Source organism: Apodemus sylvaticus, chromosome 12, assembly GCF_947179515.1.
Source record: "Apodemus sylvaticus chromosome 12, mApoSyl1.1, whole genome shotgun sequence".
NCBI lineage: Eukaryota > Metazoa > Chordata > Mammalia > Rodentia > Muridae > Apodemus > Apodemus sylvaticus.
Genome location: NC_067483.1, coordinates 56,273,621 through 56,284,934, shown reverse-complemented (window position 1 = coordinate 56,284,934; position 11,314 = coordinate 56,273,621). Strand labels below are relative to the sequence as shown.

The window sequence follows — 11,314 nt, the reverse complement described above, 5'->3', positions numbered from 1 at the left end:
GGTTGGTATTTCTCTTCTTATGGGGTTACAAACTCCTTCAGCTCCTTCAGTTCTTTCTCTAATTCCACCATTGGGAAAAGCAGACTCTGAATGGCCTTTCCTTCAGTCTCTACTCCATGTTTGGTCTACATATTTGCTCCTGTGAGTATTTTGTTCCTCTTTCTAAGTAGGACTGAATCACCCACTCTTTGGTCTTCCTTCTTCTTAAGCTTCATGTTGTCTGTGAATTTTATCTTGGGTATACCGAACTTTTGGGTCAGTACACACTTACCAGTGAGTGCATACTGTGCGTGTTCTTTTGTGATTAGGTTATCTCACTCAGGATGATATTTTGTAGTTTGTCTAAGAAATTCATGGAGTCATTGCTTTTAATAGCTGTGTATTATTCTTATTTTAATAGCTGGGTTCTTTCCAGCTTCTGTCTATTATAAACAAGACTGCTATGAACATAGTGGAACAGGAGTCCTTGTTATATTTTGGAACATCTTTGTGGGTATATGCCCAGGAATATATAGCTGGGTCCTCAGGTAGTATTACCACATAATACTTTAAAAATTACTATTCATGTGCTGAAAGCTTAGAATTCTCCAATGAAGAAAATGCATACAGTGATGTCACATGGACTTGCACGAACACACACACACACACACACACACACACACACACTACTCAAATCATTCATTCTGTCTCTTAAGTTTATGAATTTAAAGACAGTTTCTAATGATCACTTCTGCATGTAATGACTATATAATTATGTACTAACATATACATACATTCTCAATTTATTTTCTAAGAAATATATAATGTATATGATATTTTATGATAATATTGCCCAGTTCCTTATTTGTGAAAGACACTAAAAAATGGCTTGAGTGGGATATATTCCTTCCTGAGTAGAAGAATGATTGAGACACTAGAGATTACTGTATTATCTCTTCTGGATTACATCATCATATTCCAAAATGAACACCACAGTTTTAGCATGCTTTTTATACTTCTAGTATTTATACTTCTAGTTTTATACTTCTAGTACTAAACAAATCGATATGTTGTACATTTGAAAGTGTCTCTAATGCATATTTTTAGAAGAATATTTTCCTTTTCCAAAATGTTGCTGATGTTGCCAAGCATTTACTCTGCAATGTTTCTAGGGAATCCCACTTCACAGCTGACATGTAGTCTGACCTGCTGGTTTTACAACATGGTCCAACAACTGTTAACCCAATGTTTGAACACCATGGGTTGCAATTAGTTCTAACATAATGTAAATCAGTTTTTAGCATGACCTGAATTAGTGAGAAGTGAGCTTGACTGGGTCAACAATGCCATGAAGTTTGGCCAATGAATTGTAAACAGATGGCACTAACTGACACTCCTTTCAAATCTGGAACAGAAACCACAAGTGACCTGAAGTTAGAAAGCTCTCTGCTCTGATTCATGTTGTTTAATACATATTGATTGCTAAACATATGCTTGAGATAACATTATTTACTGAACAGTATTGATGGAATTTTATATTTAAAAATTGTTTAGATAAATATGTGCACAAATTGATAGAAAATTGTTCTCAATGCAGATAAAGAACTAAATCACATTGGAATTACATTTGGTACATACATTTAAATTTTTTCTTTTCTTAATTATCTTTTTAGATAAACAATGAATTGTAAAGGTAGGTGATACAATGTTGGTGTGGATGGAACTCATGTCTGAGGTTCACTTTGCTCCAGCAGTCAATACAACAATACACAAAGTGTATACTATAGGCATTACAATGTAGTGGTTTTGTAACAAGCACATTATTTTTTCTTTATTGTCTTTAACATTTAGTGCAGTAATCATTTCATATTAAAATCAATGAGTATTTGCCAAATAAGTGAAAGTCTATATTTTGACTTGTATTTGCTAAAAAACATTTTAATATAAAAATCTATTATCTATTTCCTTTTTTAAAAAAGTCCAAAATGAACTACACAATATTTGTCTTGTGGTTATTGTTATAACATCATGTGTTATTTATAAAACTTCATTTCTTGCTATTCAAAACATTATTATCTCATGGAAATATATTTATGAAAATTATGGTTTACATAAGAAGAATATTTTACTGGGTTATATAAATTTTGAAAAGTTAGGTTTCTTTTTTTCAACCCTTTAAAGGCATTGCAGTTCTTTTGCATTCAAATATTATGTTATATTTTAAAGGACATAACATAATGTCATTGGCAATGTTCTTCGTAATTCTTTTTAAAATGTGCTAAACGATATTCTATCTGCATCATTAGGCTACCATACAACAATGTCCTTTGAGAATATGGTTTTGCTATCATTTCTAGTTGTAATTACTTCTCACAGAAACAGTATGGGCTTATTGAAACGACTTGAGGTGTGAAGGTTGAGAAGACAATGCCTGTGCTTGTTGTAAATAACCACAGCTTGACAGCGTGGCATGTTTATTTCACAGAAGCTCACCCTTCCAAGGTGCCATATTTTTTAAACATTTTTAAACCTCTCTGAATATGTTCTTTCTCTATAAAAGCTTGAGTTGGATATATGCTGTGGCTCCCATTTTCTTCTGTGTGGCATTTTTGATGTTGTAAGACAGAAAATACTTAGCACCAGGGCGTGCACTTTACATGGTAGAAGACTTAGAAGCAATCTCACACTCTAGTCCAGATCTGAAAATAGAGGGTATCGCCTTCCTATCATACAATTCCATTGCCCCAGTCCTAGTCCCAGTTTTACAGGGGACCACTTACTGTGGCCACTCCTACCTACTTTCCTATAGCTACTGGATCACACAGCTTTCCACAGCATTCCTCCACTACACAACCCTCCCTTTGTTTCAGTGACCAACTCCCTCAGTCACTCCTAGGAAAGGAGTGCAAGGCAGTTACAGTGGCCAGGGAATCATGTAGGAAATCTTCATTGCTCTTCTCCTCAGTAATTCTAATCCCCCTGTCTTACTCACAGTACTGTAGAAGGGCTGCTGTGGTCTTCATTTTTTCTTGCATATATGATTTAGTTTATAATAAAATTCCAAGGAAATATTAGTACTATAAATTTACCCTACTACTACTGAAAATGAAATAATTGTTAAGAGTTGTAACAAAGACTAGAGACAGTTGTTCACAGGTTTGACTTGAGATCAAACTATGTCTGCTCTCTTACCAAGTACTCTAATCATATCCTAACTACTGTCTATAGATGAAGAGAAATAAGAAGTATATACCTCTATTTTGAGGATATGATAGATGGTGACTTTCTCACACTAGAAAATTATTGATGGAATTGAGGGGAGTTGTCAGAACCTTCAAAATCATGTGTGTGCGCGCGCGCGCGCGTGCGCGTGTGTGTGTGTGTGTGTGTGTGTGTGTGTGTGTGTGTGTGTGCTTAAAGATTCCAAATATTTCTGATTAATGTATAAAAGAAAATTGGCTTTCCACCTGCCACTGTACTTATTGATAGTGGTTATATATACATGTCCTTTAAATATTATTGTCTTTTAGTGTATATGTCTATGTATGTATATATGTGCATGTGGTCATATTTGTGTGTGTGTGTTTATGTCTTCTCTAAAAATACAAATATGTGAATAGGTAAATACTTAAATTTACATTTTTTGAAGCAGAATAAAACTGTCTTATGTGAAGCTGTTTAAAACCCAGCAAATTCAAAGAGAAATTATGTAGGTCAGAGACTTCTTGCAGTCGAGAAGTTTGACTTTTGTCACAGGAATTTCAAAGTCATGAAGAAGATGTAGCTTTATGTCATGAATGTTCTCCTTTATTCTCTGTTTACCTCAAATCTGGACGTTCTAAGGACTAGATGAGGATAGAACACAATATCTTTAGAAACTGATATCATATTACAAGTTTTCAAATTATGGAGGCAAATTCAGCTATCAAAATTCACTAGAAGTTAATGGAACTTGCCACAAATAATATTGAGAAGCAGTAAACAAGAATATTATAAGCAATGCTTAGGATGAAAATCTCTTCCTGTCTAAATTATGATACCACTGATTACATTTACTTCAAACAGACAGCCCAAGTATACCTACTAGCCTAATGGAAATAGATCTAATATGTACTAAAAGGCTCTACCAGTGCCTGACAAATTGCTCTCAGCCAACCATTGAACTGAACACAGTGTCCCAATTGAGGAGCTAGAGAAAGGTCATGAGGAACTGAAGGGGCTTGCATTCCCATAGGAGGAACAACTAACCAGTAGCCCCAGAGCTCCCAGACACTAAACCACCAATCAAAGTGTAAACATGGAGGCACCCATGGCTCCAGCTGCATATGTAGCAGAGAATGTCCTTGTTGGACATCAAAGGGAGGAGCAGCCCTTGGTCCTAAGAAGGCTCAGTGCTCCAGTATAGGTGAATTCCAGGGCAAGAAAGAGGGAGTGAGTGGGTTGGTAATCAGGGGGAAAGGGGAAATGGAATAGGGGACTTTTGGAGGGGAAACCAGGAAAGGGGATAACATTTGTAATGTAAATAATGAAAATATCTAATAAAAATATATGAAAGAAAAAATAGAAAGTGAAAAATATAGAAAAAATTCTTTTGAAGAGATATTGGGCTAACTTTTTAAAAGTTGTATATTGTTATTTTTGATGTTGTATATATTCTTTGATATTGTCTATGTGAGTATAGAATATATCTTGATCATATCTACTCTCCAATCCTCTCTTTAAGCTTTGCCATAATATCCCACATCAGCTCCCTCTAAAGTTCATGTCCTCATTTGTGTATATGTGTATGTATGTATGCATTTACACACCAAGTGTAATTAGTCCTGTTCATATTCATATGGATGTACAGTCTTCTGGAAATGACTCCAGACAGAAGAATATTATCAGCTCTGTTTTCAGCACATGCCTTTAATCCCAGTACTCTGGTAGGAAGAGGCAGGCAGAATTTGAGGCCAGCATGTAGTACACAGTGAGTTCCAGGACAAACCCCACTTAAACTCCACACCTGCTCCAAATATCATGTAACACACTCTTGAATTGTCTAGGGATGAAAACAGAAGAAATTGTTTTAAACAATGGTTATTTGTCATGCATCGGCCATACTAATCATTATTGTAAGGTTAAATATAGTTTAGTGGGAAAAAAGGGGATAATTCTGTAGACAAAATATCTGTTTGCTGAAATAATGGATTAAGGCAATATATTAGAAGAATTCAAGTACACATCCATAAATGTATGTATAAGTAAAAACACAAAATATCTCTACTGTTCAAACAATATATATATTAAAAAATGAAAATCTTTACAAAGTGTTTACTAAAAGAGTTCATAATAACAACACTCCCAAGTGTAAGGAATAATTGATATTAAAAAATAGGCTGTCCTATATTTAGTAGGAATACTTATGTTAAAATAAAACTATAAAGCATTATAGTATGTTGATCATCAGCTATAATGAGTGTTTTTTGGCTCGTGTGTCTATGTGTGTGTGATGTATTACACACCTTACATATATTCACAAATATATGTGTGTATATGTATATAATTATTAGTAATATATAAGATATTTTATCCAAAATAAACTTACATAAAATGTGTTTATAAAAACCAGACTTTATAACACCATTTGAGTAATTAAATGAAATAATTAAACAATTAAGAAGAAGATGCTGCACAAATGAGAACTGGCATGTGGAGAATAATTAAATTGAAATTACAAAAGGTTAATGCAGCAGTTCATTTGTCCTGGTTTTTAAAATTTAGATAGTGCAGATTTTTGCAATATGGCAAACCAACCTGACTTATTTTCAGTGGGAATTGAGCATCTGTTAAGATTTTTATGTCACTCTATGAAATCATATTTGACAACAATTATTTTATACATGCACAGCAACCTGCATTAACACTTAGGGTTCAGTAGTTTAAATGTAATCTAAGAATATAATTAATTTACATGTAAGTTCACTAATGAATATCTTTCATTACATTTATTTTTTATAATAATGTAGTATCTCTTTGATTTGCCTTATTTACAATCTCTACAATTCTACTTATTCTGAGAACATACAAATTTTGGTACTTTTTAGTGTATTCTTCTTTTCTTAAATTACTACCCAGTAGAGCTTATTTTTATTTTTTTATGGAAAAGAAGTTCGCTATTTTTAAATTTTCGAAGGATGAAATATATGTAAAGTATTTACTTGCCATATGAGGCAAACATATATTACAAACTATCATGCTGCTAATTTAACTATTGTGTACATTTTAATATCTTGACTCATTTATTTATTTATTTGTGGATGAATGCATGTGTGCACATACCAGGGGAGTTGGCTTTCTCCTTCCCCTCTCAGAGTCTTTGAGCCTGAACCCTCATGATTTGTGGCAAGTGTGCTTATCACTGAGCCTTCTTCCCAGCTATTATATACATTTTAATTCTTGTGCTATTTGTATTTCCTTAGAATTCAAACAGATGCTCTCAATGTATCTTAGTTTAATTTGTGCTGAATATATATAAAATTGTGCTTATACATTATTTTTATACTAGTATAAGCTATATAAGTACATTGTCATTTGGAAATTATTTTTTCTTTTTCTTTTTTTTTTTTCTTTTTTTAAGAGCTGAGGACTGAACCTAGGGCCATGCTCTTGCTAGGCAGGTGCTCTACCACTGAGCTAAATCCCCAACCCTTGGAAATTAATTTGCATTTGAAGAAGTCCATTCAAAACTAATAAATCTGCAGTGCAGGATGGGCTTCTTCTGAGGAGGCTAACTGGCTGCTGAAGGCTCCTTCGTCCAGATGCCATGGTCTCTACTGCTTCACAGGTGCAACTGGCATTTAAATGGGCTGCACATCGGTCTGTGTGGATGTCTAGAAGGATGGCCACGCAGATGTGGCGGCACATTATGCAGGGCATAGAGTCACACCTGCCATGGTTGCATACTCGGGAAATGAACAGGTGGTTGGACTGGCAGCAAAACAAAGCAGAATAAAAAATATTTCAGGCACAGTAGTGAAAGTAAAGCAGTTCCTTGGTAGAAAGCAGAAGTGTGATCCTTAGACCTGTCTTCTCAGCAATTTCTCGCCCTGAGAGGCAAGAAATGCCTATCTCCTGGACATATGTTAAGAACACACAGAGCTTCCTCCTGCCTTCAAAACTGTCCCATGCTGCCCAGGAACTAACTTTAGTAGCATGCCTTCTCTGTCCACTATGTCAACCACCAATAACAGGGCAGGCATCCTTTGTTCCAGATACTAGAAACAAACTCTTCTCTCCATGCTAGGAGAGGCAGGGTACATCCAATGTCTACAGACTAAGCATCATAACGCAGATGTCCATCAGATCCTGTCTAAGAAGATGCAGTAGAGAGATCTGCCGCACAGAACGCCGTTGCTGCTCTAAGTTTAACGTCCTGAAGGCATCGTGTGTAAAGGTCTGTATTGCCGTGCAACAAGTACAGGGCAAGTGCACTATCAACTTTATAACACGTTGGTCAACTTCTTGTAAATCAGATAGTGGCTGACTCATACAACATGAGCAGGCTGCTGTTTGGGCCCAGCACTGTGATCAGAATTTAGAGGTTTCTTGTCACCTTAGGTGAAGAGGGTTCTGGAAAAATAAAAAGTACTCAGGCAACAGCGTATTTTTAAATAGTTTTAGAATCAGATGGGAATTGTCAGCTCAGAAGTAACTTTGAGGACTCCCGAGATGAATCCTCTGGTGCAGGGTACTCTCCAGATTCAGCAGCTCCCACCACCATTTTAGAGGTGAAGTTGCTTCTTGTCAGAGCAGCTCCATAAACAGACTGAGTATGTTGAGGGAATCCAGTCCCTGACCCAGCACTATCAGGAATCATTTCGGGGTGTCCTCCACACCAAAGCCTCTAGGATCCTCTTCCACAGTTGGTTTTCTCTTTGGTGGGGATAGAACTTTGACCAGTGAGCTCCCTTCAAGGTGGCCAAGGCAAAGAATACACTCGGTGGCCAGGACCAGTGCAGCTGAGTTGGCAGAAAACCAGAGGTTTGCATGAGAATTCTGCAACAGAGAGGAAGAAAAGCTGGGCAGGTTGATTACTGTTGGTGAAGAGTCCGGTGCATAGCAAGACACTGCTAATGAGCTGTGGAGTGATGCTGGTATCCTACTCAGAGGCTTGGTCACGACAGTGAAAGAAGCAACTGGGGCTTTCCCCCTAGAGCTTGAGAAGTTGCTTCAGAGTTGGATTTCAAATACCAAAAGCTAGGAAATGATTGAATGCGTATATTTCCCAAACTTGTACAACGGCGACTTCTTTTCTATCTTCAGAAAAAAAAAATAGATGAACTGGTGATTTGCAGAAGAGTGCTGCATCTCTTTCTCCAAAGATTCTCCACTAACGGAAAAGCCCTTGAGGAATGAAAGGGTGGCCACATAGAAACCAGAAGCTACCAAAAGCGTGAACTGGTGTAAGCACATTCATTTACAACATACCAAAGTAGAGAGATGTCTCCTGAACTCACTGCGTGAATCTTTATCAGTTTCATTTGTTGGCTTCTTGGATTGAGGTCTCAAATTCTTACATGGCTCCCTGGCTCACTAGTCTAGGAACAACTGCATTTGTGTCTCTGTCTCTTATACTTTCACTGCTGGATCCATGACTTTCTTACTAGACAGTACTCCTCTTAGTCCAACCAGCTTCCCCTCACTCAATTTACTGGTTCCTGGTTTCTAAAGAGATGAGGATCTAATTAAGCACTGTGGGACATAAATGTTTCTCATTGGTAGACTTTGATGTGGTCATATATTGCCTGTTTTATACAGTAAACAAAGTAAGTAGATTCTTCACATTTAATATTATTTGAGCTCTTTTTGCTCTCTGCTCTCCCACATTCTCTCACCTCTCTGCCCCTTGGCTCTTCCCCCCCCCCATGCTGTCATGGCCGGCCTCCACTCCTCTCTCTCTATCTCTCTCTCTCTCTCTCTCTCTCTCTCTCTCTCTCTCTCTCTCTCCCTCTCTCTCTATGCCTCTATCTACCACTAACTCTCATCCCCTACTCTGAATAAACTCTATTCTATATTAAAAAATTTTATTTTAGCCTCTTTGGATGCACAAACCATGTGTTTACACTGTGCTTGCCATTTGAACAAGGAAATAGCCTGGATTATATATAATCTGTGGCTGACAACATGTGTTTCCATTAGCTGGTGTTTGGATTGGACCCTAACATGTTATTGAGGGCAAGTCTAGACCCACAGTAACTTTTATTCAAGTGATCCAAACAAGAGTTGTTAGTGGTTAGTGGGTGTGGTAGAAGAGGGCAGCTCCCTTCATCCTTCAGCCTGCAGGATGACAGAAAGCAATAAAGAATTCTGCCCAGTGTTAGCTCCTTCAAACACAAGCAGTGAACAAGTGCACACCCCTCGCCCAGGCCTGTGTTCTTGAGAGGAAGTGATGAAATCCCTACACTTCAAGGTTATTGGCCTTCACATGCAATTAGAATGCTAGGAAGAAAAGGAGGATGGATATGGTGATAGGTTTGGTTATGTGAAGAAGGGAAAAATGGAAGAGTTGCATTATAGTCAGGAAGCTGGCAATGTAAATTAGTAAACAAAAGGACCAATCATGGAACCTCCGAAGTGGCAAAGAGCAAGCTACTGTAAGAACGAGCACTGGTTACGCGAACAGTGTGTATTGTGCAGTACACTAGGAGCTTCTCAGTCCGCCCCACCCCAGGCCAGGCATACTTGTTAACACTGGGTAAACCACTTATTGGTTCTGTGCCTCAATTTCTTTTATATATACATTGAGGAAATTCTACTTCATAATTTTTGTAGTACTTTTCAATTCTAGAATTTTAAATAACATGGTAAAGGTCAAATGGGAGGTTAACTATAGTGTTTATAGCAGTATGTTTAAAATTCTGTTTATGGTTGTATTTTAGGGCATTCAGTATAGTAGCGGTGTTTATCAATGTACTGGTGAAAGTTCTAAGAATCATACCTGATGTCCCAAGATGTTTCTCTTTCACTGAAGTGGATATATAAGTGTCTGTGTTCTCTTGTTTTAGACAATGACATAGAATGATGAAAGATTAATATCTGTTATTACTAAAGAAAGATAATGTAGAAAATAGTTTTCTGGAAGAATTTTAGGGAGATCTAGAACTATACCATGTGACTCTAATGGTGACAGAATAGGGATGAGGGCCTAGTTGACAGTGGAGACATGTTACAGAACAGAAGTGGAGTTAGAGGTATTTTGAAAACTCTAATAGGCAGAGTAACCAAAATAAGGGAATAAACCTCAGGGTCCTGAAGAGTTAACCAGAAGGCATGTAAAGCAGTAAAGGAGACAGTGTATGGTGGAGGCCACATGCAGGAATGCAGAATGGAGGTCTTGCCTCAGCTGCACACTACCAGCCATCTCCTCCAAAAGGCCTTCACTATTCTGTAACTCAGATTCCTCATCTAAAGTGGGAGCTAACAATTGCCTGCCCTTCCTATCCCACAGGGGTGTTGTAGGGACCAGTACAACATAGACTATAACAGGAGTGATGAAGGAGACGCCATGTGACTTAACTGCTGGTGTTGCCAAACCCAGGGTCCCTGATCACTGTAAGATACTTGAGGAGAAGTTGGAGATGACATTGCTGGTACAAAGTTGTGATGTAACAGTAGGATCAGTGCTTCCTAAAAGCCATGATGTGAACAAGATACTGTGTATATCAGCCTCCAGCCTTTGTTTTTCTTAATCATGTCATTTAGTTCTGGAGTGGACAAATAAAGTTTTGACTCGTGTGTAAAAAAATATTTAGAAAAATTTAAGTGTAAGATTTATACTTCTTTAAGGAATGTATTGTTAAATAGTTTTATTGAAGTGCTTACTTGATAAAATACATTATATAAAGAAGGTATCTTTATGAATTCTACTATGCTGTTGTAGAACATTTAACATCATGGCTTCTAAGCATATTTGCCAAATCCCCGTTAATTTAAAAGTTTAAATATATAATGTAATGTCTAATGATAGTCGCAGTTGAGAGGATATACAAATGGATTCACAAATAGACATAATTTCTGCACAATGTGCTGATAGTAACTTCTTCAAAGTTATTTATTTTAGTACATTAAGCTTTACAGATGCTGCATAATTTTACTAAAGGGCTTCTCAAAATATAAAAGGTAAAGAATATAAATCTCTGGGAAGACTCCTATAATTATGGGATGATAATGAGCTCTAAAGAACAGCGGCAGAAAGAAATGTGAGAGTCAGGATTTTTTTCTTTACATCTCCATATTTTCATTTTATATTTTCTCCTAAAAACAGAAAAGTGGACATAAAATACCTGCCAGTAAG

The 11,314-nt window shown here is 36.8% G+C and overlaps 1 pseudogene; it reads left to right on the top strand.

Annotated features, from left to right (window-relative positions):
• Positions 1-7,191: 7,191 nt before the first annotated feature.
• Positions 7,192-8,221, top strand: LOC127697152 (myb/SANT-like DNA-binding domain-containing protein 7; annotated as a pseudogene).
• The last annotated feature ends 3,093 nt before the right edge of the window (positions 8,222-11,314 follow it).